This window comes from Ixodes scapularis, unplaced genomic scaffold (assembly GCF_016920785.2).
Source record: "Ixodes scapularis isolate PalLabHiFi unplaced genomic scaffold, ASM1692078v2 PGA_scaffold7__128_contigs__length_106722199, whole genome shotgun sequence".
Lineage (NCBI taxonomy): Eukaryota > Metazoa > Arthropoda > Arachnida > Ixodida > Ixodidae > Ixodes > Ixodes scapularis.
In genome coordinates, this window is record NW_024609882.1 from 31488581 (window position 1) to 31507472 (window position 18892).

At 48.3% G+C, this 18892-nt stretch overlaps 1 pseudogene; it reads right to left on the bottom strand.

The window, feature by feature from the left end:
• Window positions 1-5474: 5474 nt before the first annotated feature.
• LOC115311314 lies at window positions 5475-6979 on the bottom strand (annotated as a pseudogene).
• Window positions 6980-18892: the final 11913 nt, after the last annotated feature.

Consider the following 18892-nt stretch of genomic DNA (forward strand, 5'->3'; position numbering starts at 1 on the left):
GGCCCCTTTAAGGGGTATCCACACGAAGGAGAAATCCGCCCCTTTCCTCCGCGGAGCGCGCATCACGTGAGACATACGTCATCCCTTTTTGACGCCTCGCGGCGACGTTCTCCTCCGTGGCGGAGGCGCGGAGCCTTCGTACTCAATGGCGAATTCGCGTGGTTCTTTCTGCGCGCTCTCGAGCGCTCTTTCCAGAGCGCGCGAGATCGGGTGGTTGAAAGAGAGTGCTGCGGCCTGATCGGGTGGTTCATTCCGAGGACGCCTCTCCCTCTCAGAGCGCTCTTTGGCACTCCGTGTGTAGCCGTCGGAGTGCGGAGTGGCGCAGGCGTCACGTGGTACTTGGACGGGGATCACGTGGTTTTGTTGACGATCGCCGGCAGTGGTCTGTGGTTCGGTGGTGGTGTGCGGGGTACGGCATGGCGGCGGTTGATATGTGGTTCTACGAAGTGCTTGTGAATTCGACGGTGCGAGGATTACGACGGACGGGACGACATTCCTTTGCGACCGTAACAGAAAAAGTCTACGAGTGAAGTATTCCCAGTGCTTTCACGAGATCGTTCATCTCACGGTGGTGAATCCGCTAAGCCTAACTGACGAAGAAACAGCTCGCAGGGCTCGCCGCTGTTTTGCCGGGTTTTGTGGTCGCTTCAAGACATTTTCAGGTTTGGTAAAAGTGCGTTTAAAGGTTTGTGTTCTAAAATAAAGGGAGAGCCGAATATAATGCACAGTGATTTTGGCCACATGGCGATGCTTGCACGATATTTCGCCGTGACAAAAATGCGGTTTATTAACCATTTTATATTTGCCTGTTCTGTCGCACGCATGACCGCTATCGCTGCGCGTTCACGGACGAAACCGCGATGAGTTGACAACTCTTTCCAAGCGTTGGCTTTCGTTCCGTTCTGCGAAAATCAATTCGCATACTGCCGTTTTCTTCTTTTTTTCTTTTTACATGTTGATGCGTAAACCAATTTACGTCCCAACAGTTATTTCATCACGTTGCGAGCGTAAAATTTGCTCAGTCGTCCAACGTACGCTGTAAGATCGTGTTGTTTTTAACGCATTACCAATGTCAAGAAATATGAATTCCGTGACTGGTCTGAGAATCTCGGAGCGCTCTGAAGCCAGCAGTTGTGATCGGCTGAAAAGGATCCCGAGTCTCTCTGGCGGAGAGGAGGGGGCGCTCTGCTGAATCGAGGTCAGAGGAGAGGGGCGACCACGCGAATTCGCCAGAGCTCGGCAGGTGCACGCGGCGGAGCCGGGACGGAGTTTCCCGGGTTGTTGACGTCACGACATCCGTCCGCGGAGTTCTCCTTCGTGTTCCGACACGGAAAACTCCGTCGCCGGCTCCGCCGCGTGCACCTGCGGAGCTTTCGTGCTGCCAGGACGAAGCCTCCGCGCCTCCGCCACGGAGGAGAACGAGAGAACGGCGCCGCGAGGCGTCAAAAAGAGATGCCGTATGTCTCACGTGATGCGCGCTCCGCGGAGGAAAGGGGCGGATTTCTCCTTCGTGTGGATACCCCTTTAAGGGGTATCCACACGAAGGAGAAATCCGCCGGTAGATACCCCTTTAAGGGGTATCCACACGAAGGAGAAATCCGCCGGTATCCACACGAAGGAGAAATCCGCCCCTTTCCTCCGCGGAGCGCGCATCACGTGAGACATACATCATCCCTTTTTGACGCCTCGCGGCGCGTTCTCCTCCGTGGCGGAGGCTCGGAGGCTTTGTGCTGACAGCACGAAAGCTCCGCAAGTGCACGCGGCGGAGCCGGGGACGGAGTTTCCCGGGATGTTGACGTCACGACATCCGTCCGCGGAGTTCTCCTTAGGGGCTAGCCATGTCCGTATGTCCGTCCGCCGTCGGGTCACGAACACGTGAGCACGTGCTCCCGTGCTTGTGTAGGGCAAAAAAAACAAAAAAACAACCGCATCTCCACGTGGTGAATGATGTTGATTGGGGCGAAGCTCTGGTGGTGCTTGTCTGCGTAGACGGTGAGCCGCAGCATGCCGAGCCTTTCGTTCGTTTTCATCTATGTCAGAAAGAAAATGTGTGGTACGGAACGTAATTATATACGCATTTGAGTATTTGACCGCAGCGTGACATGGCCGAAAACGAACGAAAGGCTCGGCATGCTGCGGCTCAGCGTCTACGCAGACAAGCACCACCAGAGCTTCGCCCTAATCAACATCATTCACCACGTGAAGATGCGGTTGTCTTTAGCGTAGATGTGTATGATTGAAACAGCGTCCATTCACCCCCACGGGAAGACCTTTTGAGGAGACTCCACCAGTAGTGCCTCTCTACTCGTTAACGAGCGCAATGTTCGTTCCTGCTTGAAGAATCTGAAATGTACGGCTTTCGATAGCATTCAGCCTTGTTGTAAGAGCAAACCCATGCGGAGAGAAAGTCGTCTGCTTCTTGCGCAGGAGTGGAGGTGACGCCAGAACGACGCCGAACTCTTATTGGCTGATTGAAAAAGTGAAAGCCGTTTACAACTCCCTGTAATGCCGAATTGGAGCGCAGCTCTTGAGGAGGAGGAGGGAAGGGTACTGATGTTCACGTGTTCTCGAGGGGGGGGGGTCACGTGACTCCGCCGAGGGCACGTGACCTTGGTGGGGTCACGTGGGGGAGTCACGTGCCCCCTTACAAGGTCACGTGAACTCGGTAGGGGTCACGTGACCTCGGGGTATCACGTGACTCCCCGGGTCACGTGACCCTCCAGGTCACGTGACCAAAACTTCCCCGCTAGATTTAGCGGGGAAATTTTTCCGCTAGACTTAGCGGAGAAATTTTTTCCGCTATATTTAGCACGGAAATTTTCCAGCTAGATTTAGTGGGGAAATTTTTCCGCTAGATTTAGCGGGGAAATTTTTCCGCTAGAATTAGCGGAGAAATTTTTTCCGCTATATTTAGCACGGAAATTTTCCAGCTAGATTTAGTGGGGAAATTTTTCCGCTAGATTTAGCGGGGAAATTTTTCCGCTAGACTTAGCGGAGAAATTTTTTCCGCTATATTTAGCACGGAAATTTTCCAGCTAGATTTAGTGGGGAAATTTTTCCGCTAGATTTAGCGGGGAAATTTTTCCGCTAGAATTAGCGGGGAAAATTTTCCGCTAGATTTGGCGGCGAAATTTTCCCGCTAGATTTAGCGGGGAAATTTTCCCGCTAGATTTGGCGGGGAAATTTACCCATAATGCACCGCGCGGCTACGCCGACGGCGACGGCGACGCCGCTCAAGCCGGAAACGGGCGCCTAAGAGCTGCGCTCTAAAAAGTGGTGGGTAGACCTCAAGACATCGAGCATTGAGTCTACTATTTTTTTCAATCAGCCAATAAAAGCTTGGCATCGTTCTGACGCCACCGCCACTCCTGAGCAAAAAGCAGACAATTTGCTCTCCGCATATGCTTACTAACCGCGCTCAATGTTTTTAGCGCAGATGCGTCTTTATTGAAACAGCGCCCACTCACATCCACGCGAAGCCCTTTTTAAGGTGTCTCCACCACTAGTGTCTCTCTGCTTGTTAACAAGCGCGGTGTTCGTTTCCGCTTGAAGAATCTGAAAAATACGGTTTCCGATACCATTAACGTTGTAGCAGGAGCAAATCTATACACTTACTAACTGCGCTCGATGTTTCTGTTTCTTGCGTGCATGCATCTGAATGAAAACATCGTCCACTCTCGCCCACTGGAAGCCCTTTCTGAACGGTCACAAAAGTAGCGACTCTCTGCTCTCGTTAACGAGCGCAGTGTTCGTTCCTGCTTAAAGTATTCGAAAAATACGGCTTTCGATGGCATTAGTGTTTTTGTAGGAGCAAATCCATATGCTTAATAACTGCGCTGGATGTTTCTAGCGTGGATGCATCTGGATTGAAACAGCGTTCACTAACGCCCACGGGAAACCCTTTCTGAGGAGTCCCCACCATCTGCGCCTCTCTGCTCTCGTTAACAAGCGCGGTGTTCGTTCCTGCTTGAATATTTTGAAGAATCCGACTTCCGATAGGATTTCAGCGTTGTAGCAGAAGCAAGCCGATTTGCTTACTAACTCCGCTAGATGTTTGTTTCTAGTGCGGATGCGTGTGGATTAAAACCTTTTGGAGCTGCGGGCCAAGTTGTCATGAAGCCGACAGGGGGGGGGGGGGGGCTGGGCGGGAAGTCGCGAAGTGCAGCTGTGTGTGTGTGTGTGCGTGTGTGTGTGTGTGCGCGTGCGTGCGTGTGCGTGTGTGCGTGTGTGCGTGCGTGCGTGCGTGTGTGTGTGTGTGTGTGTGTGTCGAAGGCGGTGAAAAGGTAAAAGGAAGTAAAACATATAAAATAGCGCAACAGAAACAAGGACAAGAAGTAAACAGGACAGGCGCTACTTGCGCCTGTCCTGTTTACTTCTTGTCCTTGTTTCTGTTGCGCTATTTTATATGTTTTACTAAGATGAACCAACTAGCCCCACAACGTACCTTACTAAAAGGAAGTGATACATTATCTGCCCAACTATGGGAGTGTAGAACAATGCGAATTGGAAGTGCGCTTCTCATTTATTTATTTATTTATTTATTTATTTATACTGTTGGCCTACTGGCCGTTACAGGAGTGGGTTATTTATTAGTAAAATAACCAAATTTTAAAGCACACTTCCACGAATGATACGCACATGAATGATTCAGACACAGGTGCATTTAAACGTATATAAATATAAGCGAACTAAATAACACAGAAAAGAAAATGAGAGAAAAATACATTGTATGTGTTGTTGGGCGAGGCTTCTCAGGCTGGCTTCAAAACCTTCAACGGTGTCACATGCAAAAGCATCTTGCGGGAGGTTGTTCCAATTCAGCTATGGTCCTCGGAAAAAAAGAATACTTAAAAATGTCGATCCGGGCTTTCATCGGCATCAGCATTTCGGTATGACCGCCTCGAAGTCCTTCAGTAGGGCGATACTTTAAATATTGCAGCGAATCTATGTTTAACCTTTTGTTTTGTATCAAATACAACAGTTTTAATCTGGCTACTCTCCTTCATTCTTTTAATGGCGGCAAGTTGAGTTGGATGAGCATCGCACTTATCGACTCAGTCCTTCGGTATCTGGATGTGGCAAATCTGGCAGCTCTCCTTTGTGCCTTTTCTAATTTTTCAATCTGTTTTTTTTTTTCGGTATGGGTCCCACATGGTGCTCGCATATTCCAAGACAGGGCAGGGCGTACAAATGTTAAGTAGGCAGTTAATTTTGCTTTCTCTGTTGGTAATTTAAGGTTACGTCTCAAGAACCACAATTTTTTTTCAGCGGTGCTTGCCAAGTTGTCGATATGGGATTTCCAGTTCATATCTCCAGACACGGTTACCTAGGTAGTTAAAATTACTAGCGAACGCCAGTGGACTACCGTCGAGTTCATAATAAAAAACAAACACGGTTACCTAAGTATTTATTGGCAATAGTATACGCGCGTTCACATTAATCAGCTTGAATTCCCCGCTGGAGTTAGTCGACTGTCATTCGTACGTGCTTCGGTTTGCTGCACCTGAGGCGAGCTTTATTCTACAATTCTTTTCGCCCCATCCCAAGAATACGATTCTTTATCGATCACAATCTTATCGTGGACTAGTCCAACATACACCCCCTTAGCTCTGTCGCCTCTTGTGCTCTCCCATAATTGCTTTCGTTTTCTTAAGGGGATCGGGGAATAATGGTTAGACACCGATATTTTGGTTCCTTTTAGTTTTCGGCAATTTCTAAACACTTCAAGCTTATCGTTATAGTCATAAAACTTTATGATAATTGGTCTTGCATTGTTTGCGCTTTTTTTTTCCAAGTCTATGAATTCGTTCAATCGTGTTTACCTTAACACCGATGCGGTTTTCAAAAAGGTCAGTTAGCACGCTTTCTCTTACATCCGCATGAGTTTCCACTAGGGTTCTCGCGAACCCCAGACACTATCAAGTTGTTCCGGCGGCTTCTGTCTGCCAAATCGACTAGCTCTTCCTGTTGTGTCTGGATAATGGCGCTCATCTTCTTAGCACTTTCTTCAAGATTTTATATTTTTACCTCGTGTAGCTGTACTTTTTGTAGTGACCCGTCTAGGTGGCTAACCTTAGTGTTTGTTGTTTCCAACTCTTTGCGAAAACGGTCTTGACTTTTCTTAATGTCGTTTATATCTTCACTTATTTTTTCTGACCCAGAAGAAGCTGGTTAAACATTTCCTCAAAATCAGGACCGGGATTTTCTTCGATATTCCCGGCCAGCAGCAAAGAGAGTGATTTACAACATTCCGAACATGTTTCAAAAAACACTCCAGGGCACGGCAGAACCACGACAAATCGGTTGTCACTTTTAAAACTTTTACAAACGGAGTATCTACTCACCTGTTGGAAAAGCAGGTACAGTTTAGGTGACATGCCTCTTTCGGCTTCGCCGTGCCCTCTGAAGTAGTCGGGGGGGGGGGGGGGGGGGGTCCTTTTAAAAGCTCAGCGCAATGGATGACGGTAGCGATGGTTGCCTGCCCGTGAGATAGCGTTCCGTCCACTCTTGGTAGCCATCCGTGATCTTCGTCGATTGCTGTGATTGCAGGTGTCGTCGTGGCTTGCGCTGCCCTAGTAAAAAAAATCATTTGTATGAGAAATTTCCTGTGTCCAATAAACACATATGAATCACACACAATATATAAGAACATATAAGAACATATAAGAACCATATAAGAATTATATGAGAAGTATATAAGAATTACATAAGATATATAAGAATCCCATAAGAAACTTATAAGAAACTTCCCACTGGTTTCTTATATGGTGCTTGTATGTTCTCATATATCTTATATAGTTCTTATATAGTTCTTATATGGTTCTTATGCGGTTCTTATATGTTCTTATATATCTGGTATGATTCATATGTGTTTATTGGACACAGAAATTTCTCATACAAATGAGAATTTTCAATAGGGTGGGTATCTTGCGTACCACGGCAGCGCCTGTTGGGAAAGTAGGTACAGTTTAGGTGACATGCCTCTTTCCACTCCGCCGTGCCCTCTCTGGCCGAATGGTCCTCGAGTCTGTGTAAGTAAGCGGGAAGAGCGGTGCTTTTCTTGAGTCATGCCGGGGTCGGAGAAACAATCTCGCGAGCCGCGGTTTGCCGACCCCTGAATTAAAAATCGCCCACTCATGCCCACCGGAAGTTCTTTCTAGATGACCCCACCGGGAGCGACTCTCTGGTCCCGTTAAGAAGTGCAGTGTTCGTTCCGACATGGGGAATTTTAACAATACGGCTTCCGATAGCATTCAGCGTTGTCGTAGGAGCAAATCCACATGTTTACTAGCGTCGCTCGATGTTTTTAGCGTGGTTGCGTCTTGATTGAAACATCGACCGCTGACGCCCATGGCAAGCCCTTTCTAAGGGGTCCTCACATGTAGCGACTCTGTTTTGATTAACAAGCGCAGTGTTCGGTCGTGCTTGAAGAATCTGAAAAAATACGGCTTCCAATAGCATTTAGTGTTGTTGTCGGAGCAAACCATATGTTTACGAGCTGTGCTCGATGTTTCTAGCGTGGTTGCGTTTGGATTGAAACAATCGACTGCTCACGTCCATGGGAAGCCCTTTCTGAGGGGTCCCCTCAAGTGCCTCCTCTGCTTTCATTAACAAGCGCTGTGTTCGTTTGTGCTTAAAGAATTTGCAAAAAAAAGGCTTCCGATAGTATTCACCGTTGTTGTAAAAGCAAATCCATATTCTTATTAGCCGCGTTCCAAGTTCTTAGCAGTGATGCCACCGGATTGAAACACCGTCCACTCACGCTCTCGAGAGGTCCTCTGCTCTCGTTAACAAACGCAGTGTTCGTTCCTGTTTGGAGTATCTGAAATATATAAGGTGTCCCAAGTAACCAGGCTCGCTCTAAAATGGACCGTAAAAATCGACGCCTGCACGTAGCAATCTAAATTTTTCGTCAAAGGTGTATTTCACAGGTTGGTTTTTTCTTGTAAAATTGCAAAGCGTAGCTCCCTTTCTGTGAAAAGTAGAGTCACGAAACTTGCCAGGGTCAACGGCGGGCGGCGACGCAGACGACAGGGGTCCAGTAGCGGGGTGTGTTTGGCGCTTGTATTGGTAGAGGGCGCTACCTCTTTATCGAGACTGCTGGCGACCACCGTGGTGGTTTATTAAAGTGAACATAATCTTTTTGTATTATACATTTGATTTAAAATAAATGCGAACAATAAAATCACAACTTAAAGTAAAAAAAAAAAAACGTGTTTGCATAACGACGGCGTCTTTGCTGCCAACGGATTTCTTCTGCGTGTCGTCTGCTTTCTTTCGCTAGTCTGCTACACCTTCGGACGCTGCTCCCGACGCCGTCTATCAATAAGCGCACCAAACCAGTGCCTCCTATATAAGTTACACTATGCCTGTCAGCTCCGAGCACTGGCAAGTGGAAGGGAGAGGGCAAATAGCACGTGTGGTTGCCGCGCGGTGGAGTCACCTAGGCGTACAAACCTGCCGTGTAGTGAAGCCAACCATCTCTTCCGTAGGAGGTTCAATGATGTCGCCCCAGCAGCACAGACAGGAAGAAATCTAAATGTTTTTGACTGACAGCTCGGGACCAGCTCGCCGTATTCCAACCGAATATTTCTTCTCATTTTCCTACCTTTTTACCCGCACACGACCGGGCGCCAACTATTTCTATGCGCGCAATTCGGGGTGACCGCCAAAGCCCCAAACTGCCGCCAAAGCAGAAGTTCAAGCGGCCAAGCGTTCTCCGCGTTCGCGCTGCAAAAGCGAAACCTGGCCGTGCTTGTTTCGTAGTTTCGCATTTTGTCTCAGCGAAGCTCGTTTGAATCAGGGCGGTCCCATCCAGAACAGTGTTCCACATGTTGTTAAAAAAACAAATATATGATATACCTTCAATAATAATGTAAATACAACATGCTAAAAAAAAAATAGAAAAAACGAACGTCCGCCAGGCGGCGCTACCTAACCGTACGTGCGTGTTGTGAGGTGAAGCATCGAGCCTGGACACCTTTTGGAGAGAAGCTGACAGGCATAGTGCAACTTATATAGGAGGCACTGGCCAAACGTAGACTCGGTCGTCTGCATCGCCGTCCGCCATTAACCCTGACAAGTTTTTTTTTGCCCTATTTTTCTTACAGAAAGAGAGCTACGCTTTGTAATTTTAAAACAAAATATCGACCCGTGAAATGTACCTTTGACGAAAAGTTCAGAATTCTACATGCAAACGTCGATTTTTACGGTCCATTTTAGATCGAGCCTGGTGACTTGTGGCACCCTATACTTCCGATAGATTTCAGCGTTGTTGTAGGAACACGCTCATAAGCTTTCTAACTCTGTTTGAAGTTTCAATCCGGAAGCGCGAATGCTTCCGGATTGAAACACCGTCCACTCATGCTCACGGGAAGCCCTCACTGACGAGTCCCCACCAGTAGCACCTCTCTTCTCTCGTCTGTTCTGTTCGTTCAGTTCGAACAGACTGTTCGTCCCCATGGTTTAAGAAAATGAAGATGCGCGACTTCCCATAAATTTCAGTGTTCTGGTAGAAGCAAACCCATAAGCTTATTAACGGCGTCTGATGTTGTATGTACTTCCCGATTGAAACACTGTCTGGGTAACGACCACTGAAAGCCCTTTTTGAGAGGCCCTTGTTGCGACCGAGTGCTTGTCTGGAACTTGGTGTGCGGATGGGAACAGAGCCAGGGCAGGACTTCAGCATGATGCTGGAATCGGGAAGGATTAAGGAGCAGAAGTGGAGCCACGTATATCTCTGTTTATTTACATACTAGCGGGTTCAACTTCTGAGTACTTGGGAACACACGCTAGCAGCCGCGTGTTGTTTCTCTTATTGCGTAACATATCCCCATATCCCTAGCAGGTAGTCCCCATAATCAATGCCTGAACCAAAGCGGTGGGTCCATTGTTACTAACGTGCCGGCACGCCCCTTGCCCCGCCCTCACACACCGCCACTCACGTCACGCACACCGAGGGGCCAGACGTCCTTGGTCACCGTGCCGCCGGTCAATCTCGTCGGTCAACGTCGCCATCAAACTCCAGATCGGGGCAGAGAGATGATTTTCCCTAAGTGCAGGCGTCTTGGTTTCAGTGCCGTAGGGAGTAATGCCATCAACGCTTGAAGCTGGGGAGAGGGCGCAGAGCCCTCTCCTTTGCCCAGGAGCGTCCCAAGGCTGTCGGGGCGACGAGGGGTCGGTTAGTAATTACGTCCCCTGTTGACACTGGTGTGGGTCACCTCGATAATGCCTCCTTGCAGGCCACGTTGTCTCTATGTATGAGGTTACTTTTGCGACCCCAAGGCGGATCTCGCTTTGCTTTCGGGTACAGCTGACCGGAGTCACCTGGCGGCGGCGCTCCAGGCCGTGCACCTGTAGCGGTCGTACTGGACGGCGAAAATCGTCTCCTGGGGCTTTTCGCAACACCCTACGAGTAGAGCCCGTACGCTCTCTAGAAGCACACTGTTCATTCCTGTGACCAATAAATACAGAAAATAATATTTTTATTTGATTTCAGTGATGCTACAAGAATATTAATTGGGGTTGTGAGGATATTTAGACAACGTGTAGTTGGTCAGCCATTTCAAAGTTGCGACGAGTCACTCGCTCTAGATGAGAAATTTAGCCAGTGCAGTAAAACCGCTAGCCTGGGGTCTTTAACGCGCGCCACGCAGTAGTGGTACACGACCGCACGCCGGTACGATGTTCATCCAGATCGAAACGGGCAGGGGTAGGGATTAAACCCAAGTACCCTGGGTTCTTCAGCGCGAGCTTTCGTTCCACGTGCTCGGAGCTGGTGGGCGCTAGCCCACTCGGCCACCGATCCACCAGACGCTACAAAAGTAGTAAACCCCGAGTGCACTGATGCTGTGGTGGGGATTTCTAGTGGGCATATCTCAGAGTTGAAAAAGTGGCTACTGAGGTACAGTTAGGGATAAAAAATTTCTAGAAATTTTGAAGGCCGGAAAAAAAAGTTTTCTTTCCGGAAATTCGGAAAACATTGGAAAAATTATCTTAGCAGGAAGAATCCAACAATAATCTGAAAGGTAGAGGCAAAGGTGGATAACGGTGAGAGTATTTTTTTTTTCAACTGTTTTGATGTAATATTATAATATACTAATTGTTTTAGCCTTAAAGGGGCCCTGCAAGGACTTTTTCTACTGATTTTTAATTTTCACCGAACCTGAGCGCACTGAACATATAACATAATGAATTTTTTTTTTTCGAATTTCGCTGTATTTTAAAAGTTATAGGCAAATTAAAATTACAAAAACAAGCAAGAAATAACTTCCTTCATGACGACCTTGGTTGTTTGTGTGGCCGTGAACTTGAGGAGGGGTAGTGAGCTCCGCGAGTGGTCACGGCTGCCGCACTCCGAGTTGACGGCTCGAGAGGGCGCCACTAAAGCATGTGCTGGCTAAGCTGAACGAAGCGGGCAGCCAGGGCGGCTCGCATTGCATTTGCTGCGCGAATAAACACTAATTCGGCATGACACTTCATTGGTCACAAACGACAGTAAACACGGGGTAAAGATCAGTTCAGAACGGGAGCCACGTCGCGCTGCCATTCCGCCATAAGGCCAAACGCAAGCCACAGCTGCTCGCCGAAGGCCTTGGGAACGCTCGGAACCGGTCGAATCCTCCAGTCCGTACGACCGTAACGCCGCCACGTACATCCGGGACCTTTCTACGCTCGCCGCTCGTTGATGCCTGATCCCACTACACCCTTCTATAGTACGCGCCGCCTTTTCCACCGCTTGGTGGCGGGTATATCGACGGGTCATTTCCTGTTTCCGTACTTTCTAAACTGCATTTGTTTCCTTTCGGATCTTAAATAGTGAACATAAACTACTTTTATAAATAATGGACCGATCTCACCAGCCAGTTTGACTACGCCACCGCTGCCGCAATGCATCGAGGGAACTTTAGTATTTCGGCACGTGAGATAACCTCGCTGGAGTTTCGCGCGTGTAGAGCACGATACGGCACGAGTCCTCTCGTGCACTACCGTTTGCCTTCTGTAAACTAAAGTTATGGCGGCTTCACGCATGCGCCGAACGCCTAGTGAGATCGGCCAATTGAAACGGTTCGCGCCACTAATATTTTGTATTTCGACAAAAAAGAAGCTTTTAGTGGCTTTGACCAGTAGTAAGCTCAGGACCTAAGACGTCACATATCGCGCGCTTTCGGCACCGTCGGTCACCCCCGTCGGTGAAGGAGGTTCCCGCGTCATCCGGTTAAAATATGACGCACTGATATTTACTTACTCTCTCCGTGCCCGCTGGGTTGCCCGAACCCCGAGGGACATGGAAACCGCAAAAAAGGTAGACGCTTAAATATGATTGAAGGAAAGGGACACTGACGGGGTATTTACGCTTGCCAAGGTTTTTGTTTGTACATGTCATATGAGAGCCCTACTACACAGAGCACATGTAATATGCGTCTCGGAATTCGTTTTCTTTCAGCCCGAAAACCGCCGATCAAAAACTGGCCAGTATGAGTCGCGCTCACTTTCTTTTCCTTGGTCACGTGCTGTTTCCTATGGTTTAGTCCGAACCACCAAAGATAATCAAAGTCGTGGGTAATCGAAGGCATACACTGAATACAAGATATAGACCAAAAATATGATACCCATTTTTTGTGGCTTCTAAAAAGCTGGAAATACGTCGATTGAAAAGAAGAAAAAAAAGTTGCACAACCAGTTGCGTTTTTTACTTGATTAAAAATAAACGTGGCGCTGTATCAAAATATTGCTTGGGTAGTCTTCTCACACCATAACGAATCACCTGGCTAAATATAAATATTTTTTAGGGGGTGTCAGTGTCCTTTTAACGTGAACTCTCGTAAATTTAACGGATTCTTTGCTAGTCATGCAACTGTCAGCAAGTGAAACCCAATATAATGAGAAAATCCAAAAAGAATCCAATCCAATCCACCGGTATATCACTTTAGCTTTGCGAACCCTCGTGCACAATGTTCTTAGTTCGCGAAACTCGAGAGCTGTGTTGCTTTGTATCTGTTTGAACTTTCTGGTGCGTACCGTGGTGAGACCCCGTTCCAATATTTGGGTGAACTTCGCTGTGCTGAACAATATTAAGCAATGTGTAGATTTTGTTGTGCCAAGTATGAGTTTCCAAACACAACCCGTTTGAACAGGGCATGATATTCCAAGTGCCACCTGGACATTCAATCTGCTGCAGCCACAGAGCTATTATAATGTACTCTAAAAATACAACTGGCACTAGTGTCTATGCGACTTCGGGATGCAAACTGAAGCAGAGAGCAACCAGTCTACCTTTGCGGTGCTCCTGTGCACTTTTATGGGAAATAGGGGGGATCGGTGGCCGAATGGGCTAGCGCACACCAGCTCGGAGCACGTGGAGCGAAAGCTCGCGCTGCAGAACCCAGGATCCTGGGCTCAATCCTCACCCCTGCCCGTTTCTATCTGGATGAGCATCGTACCCGCGTGCGGTCGTGTGCCACTACTGCGTGGCGCACGTTAAAGACCTCAGGCTAGCGGTTGTACTGCACTGGCTAAATTGCTCATCTACAGCGGGTGACTTGTCGCAACTTTCAGATGGCTGACCAACGAAACGATGTATAATATCCACACAACCCCCATTATTATTCCTATGGAAAAACTCGCACGCGTTTTGTGTCTTCGCCGCTAAATAACATAAATAACTTTTTGTTATTTGGGTCGTACCGAATAGTATGTACCCTTGTGAACCTTGTAAAAATGTAATTTGCTTTAATTACAACATTTTTGTTTACCAGTGAACGACATTGAATTTCGCTATATTTCAGGCCCAAACCTCTGTTCCATAGCAGGTATCTAAAAACGAGCGACGATTCTAAGCAAAATAACAATCGAAAGGAACGGCGAGTGTTTTGAAGGTTCACCAGCATTCCGGTGGCGCCTAAATATTGCTGATGTGCACTTCCTGTCTCCATATTAAAATGACTCCGTCGTGCATCTTTACCAGCGGTTAAACACTGCAGTGCGGGTCTCTCGAGGCGCTGCTGCAGCTAGCAAAGTCAGCGCTGACCTTGGAAAAAGAAACACGCATGGCACTGGCTGTGGAAACCGCTAGCAGGAATGCATCGGACTGGAAAGGACAAGGCCCAGACCATCCCCAATTCAAGGACGTGAGCAAACGAGGTGTGAAGAATAAGCATGTGGGACGCTCTTCCCACGAAGCAATGCACCCCAGTCTCAAGGGCAACAACACACGAACTGCGGGGGGTGTGGAAACAGCAATCACGACCCTAAAAAGAGCTCTTTCACGTCACGTTAGTGCTTTACGTGCGGAAAAATGGGATATCTCGTGAGGTTTGAGCATGTCGCGCTCTCAAGCAAGTGGTTCGGGACGCCATGGTCAGGCCAACGTCACCGCCGCAGAACGATCGGCACCCGGAGAGGAGTTGGATCTTCGCGCGGTCAACAGCGTCAGTGAGCTACCGATGCACAAGCCATAAACCACTCCGCTCAGTTGAAACGCAATTCTTGTCAGCATGGAAGACGACACCGGTTCCGCAGTATCGGTCATTTCGGTGAATATTCACCAACGACACCATCAGCCATGGTCAAAAATGACCTCTTGCCAGGCAAAGCTATCGTATTACCTGGGAGCCGTACCGGTTAAATGAGTTCTCCACATGTCAGTGGAACACGAATGACAGAGTGAAAAGGGCGTAAGTTTACGTCTCTGACTTCAATTGACCGAGTCTGTGCGGCCGCGACGTAATTGGAGCGCACGTCTACTCCAAAAGATCAACTTCGCTAGGCGGAAGACTGAGTTTCCGAACTCAAGGCGAAGTTCGGCGAGTTGATCAAGCCTGGAATAGACAAAATGGAGAAATCACCAGTGAATAGAGTATAATAGAATAGAATAGTTTATTTCACACATACATTATTGCACCTGCACCTTCGCCATGTCAATCACCAACAATCCTAGAGCAGGTGGCCTTCGTGGAGCAACTAGAAACAGGACCACCTTCGGTGAAATAATTCGCAGATTTGGCAACTGCGGACACAGGATTCAGTAAATTTCGATTGACTCTCCTGAAAGGATAGTCAACTCAGCCACAAGATCCCACTCGCGAACCCTTCTGGGATTCACTAACCCGTTGAGTGGGGATCTCGGTGGAGGAAGGATTTGTGGTGTGGGGGGAAGAGTGGTAATTCCACAGAGGGTGAGGCGAGCATTGCTGCTGGAGCTTCACGAAGCCCACTCTGGGCTGGCTGCGATCAAGTCCCTGTCCAGATCACTCCGTTGGTGGCCAAACATGGATGGCAATATCGAGAACATGGCCCGCTACTGTCATCAGTGCCAGCAAGCGCAACCTATGCCGCCCTCAAGGGAGCCATTGTCGTGGCCAGCAGCGACCATTTCCTGGTCAAGAACTGATATCAACGATACGAGCCAGTCGACGGACAAGTGCTGCTAATTGTAGTAATCAGCTACTTTAAGCAAATTGAGGCTGTTCCTGTGAAGAATGGTACATTAAAAAAGACCGTGAAAGTAATGCGAGGATTGTTTGCTTGTTTTGAAGTACCATACTGTATCGTTTCGGACAATGGTACTCCCTTCACCGGACAACCCTTTAAAGACTTCACATCTCAGAACGCCGTGCGACGCGTTCGAACAGCACCCTGTCACCCACCGTCGAATGACTCACTGAACGGGCGGTGCGAACGGTGAAGTCGGCGCTGAAAAAGATTTCCGTCGAAGACGTACATAAAAATGTGGACCGCTGGTTTCTTTCATGCCGGCGAACACCCAACAGCACGTCAGGAAAATATTTGGCAGAACACTTCGTGGGGCGTCGGCTACGTTCGAGATTGGATTTCAATAACTCTACGCGGCTGAAGAAGAAGGAAGAACAAGCTCAGTCCATATCTGACAACCGAGTTCAGCAAGGAAGAACAGTGTTTATCCGCAACTACAAATTGGGTTCCCGTTGGATTCCTGGATTCGTAAAGGAGACGAAGGGAGCGCGCATGGCAATCGTTACTACACCAGACGGCGATGTTGTCCGACACGCCGATCAGATCAGGCTGAAGACTTCGCAAATGGAAACACAAACTTCTGAGGATGAGACATGGACGGACGACGTCGGCATTCCCGAGGCTCCAAACATACCCGTGCCAAGAAGGTAAACTCGTCCGAGACGGAAGCCTTCGCGATTTCAAGTCGCTTAATGTGAACTAAGGGTGGAGGAGTTCTACGCGCGTGCCGTACGAGCCAGCCGTACGAGCCATGTTCCCCGACCGACGGAGACCTACCCGACACAACCAGTTTTTCGAGCAGGGCCCGGTGGAGTTTCCATCCCCAGCACGCAGAAGATGCTCTTTGCTGTTTTGACTAGACGGTTTTCTTTCGCTCTTATAAACCTTAGTTAACCTCAACTTGACTCAGCCACCATCACTCTTAAAGCACATCAAAAAAGGCTCGAGGTTACACCTAAGCACTTTTTACGAGTTGTGAATGCGAAAGTATGAATGTCGTTCTTGCGCGCTCCTTCGTGAATTGTCTGCGATGCACTGACATCGGCCGTGCCGCCGATGTCAGCGCACGGCCGATTCCTTTCCCGCACGCTGGCGGTCTGCCCGAGCGCGCCAGCCGATTCCTTGTACCGGCGCGCTGGCGGCGCGGGCACGCAGCTCCATGGGGTGGCCCTCCTTAAAACTGACGCACGGCGGCCAATGGGAGCCTCGTTCCGTAAAACTATGACGCGCGCCAGCCAATGGGACCGAAGCCGAAATCCATCAGATTTCGGCTTCACTGCGCTCCATTGGCAGAGGGGAAACTAATACCTTAGTTACACGGGCGCTTTGAACTGTCGTTGAGTTCAATCACAGTCATCGGCCCCAACTGTGATTGAACTGAACTGAACTGAGATGGTGTTACACGACTCTCTAGAACTCAGGTAAAGCTAAAAAGAAACTAATTCTTGTGCCACGTGATCAGTCTAATTGTTAAAGTAATTTACTCGGAGAAACATATTTTATTTATTATAAGTATATCGTACAATATGTTCAATCTCTTGTTGCTTTTTAGCGGCGTTTAAACCAGTACCAAAGCAGATTCAGGGCTGAGTTGCGCATATTTAAGGCTAGGTGGAGCAAGCTACCGCCCGCTACGATGGGTGCACTCATTACTATTTGTCCATTCACACAGCTGGTCCCGCCGCCATCTTCGCTCGTTTGGTGGCTTGCCGGTTAGCCGGGATCGTTTTAGCGGCAGCTCGGACGCCCAAATCTATTCCTTCCCGGATATTTTGCTGCTAGGATCCTTTTTAGACGCCTCCCCCTGTATTCTGAAACAGTAAGTGCCTCGGAAACGATGGTCGGCGGCAGCGGTCCCGCGGACAGGCGCCATTTTACCTCCGTTGGGGAAGTTCGTTCAGTTGAACTGATTTAGGGGAACTTAGTTGAACTCAGCTGTCATTAGCGGCTCGATGGCAGTTGGCGCCGCCGTGTAACTCCGGCCGATCGTGATTAAATCAACTGCAGTTCACTCGATGACAGTTGAAAGCGCCCGTGTAACTAGGGTATAAGTGTCGCTTGACTAGGCTTTTCGCGCGGCTTCAAAGCTGGGAGCCATCAGATCGCGGCTTCACTTAGGGAAAGTCGTTTAGGTGTCGTTTGGCCTGGCTTCAAAGCTAATGACGTCGGCTCGCTCCATGGTACAGTTAATGATTTCGCATTAAATCATTTAAAACAAAGATTAACAGTATGTGGGCTATGGAAGACATGGCGTTTTTATTATTTTCTATTGTCGGGCAACTATTATCGGGAACCTGTTTTCTGGTTTCTCCTTATTTTCAAAGGTTTAGAACGTGCGGGGTGGTGTTTTGAACGCAGAACAAGCATCTTCTCACATATTCATCAGTATAAAGTATAAATCAGTACATATTTATTGGAAATCGGACTCTATTACGTGCCCTTCAATTTATTATGATCGTCTGCATGCACAAGGAGTTACTGATCCAGTACTACAACGTAGTTCTTGCCGTCTCTCTTGGTTTTCTACATGTTCTTCGTTCGTTTGGCACTTATATCCCCTGTGCTGGAAAGCGCCGTCGCCGTGTTCGCGATAACAGTGTCCGACAGTGCACATAAATACATGTACGAAGCCGTCCTAGCACGGTCTTCAATGCCATGAATTTGATATGAAAACGCCGTAACTGACTAAAAAACAAAAATCCATTCTACCTAGTACGTATGAAATATTCGTGATATTTGTTCTTATAATCAAGTGCAGGGAGAAAATTCACTCGCTTTTTCCCATAGATATACATTACCGGAAGCCAACATCTGTCTGGCTGCTGGCTGCTTCAATATGCGACAGCACACTAGCGCCAGTTGAACCTCTGGCGTATACTATAATAACTCTATGGCTGCAGCATCGGCCAAATTGGCAAGATCGGAATCTAGAATTTTGTGGCACCAAGGAGAAGTCCTTCCCTGGAAGTTGTGTGGCTAGAACGTCCACCGCCAGAAAACGAAAGCGCAAACTCTCGAAGAGAAACTGACAGTCAGATCTACCAGCGTATTTCTATACTTTCTAAGTATTTGTTGACAAAATGACAGAGGAGTGCCAAAGGAAGCTTGATGAGGCACTCGCGCGAGCGATATATCCTAGTAGAATGCCTTTGTCAGTAACCGGAAACATATACTGGCAAGAAGCGTTCAAGCTTCTCAGGCACAGCCGCATACCCTTCTCCCTCCAGGCACTCGTTAGATAGTCGACTATTGGAGGTGGGATACGCCCGTGTGATGAAATCTACTCTGCACTTAGGGCTCATTCACACTGGAAGCGGATCCGCGTTCGCAAAGCGGTTGCGAACGCGGTTGTATAAGGATTCAGTACAATTGCACGCGCACAGGATGACATCAAATGCGC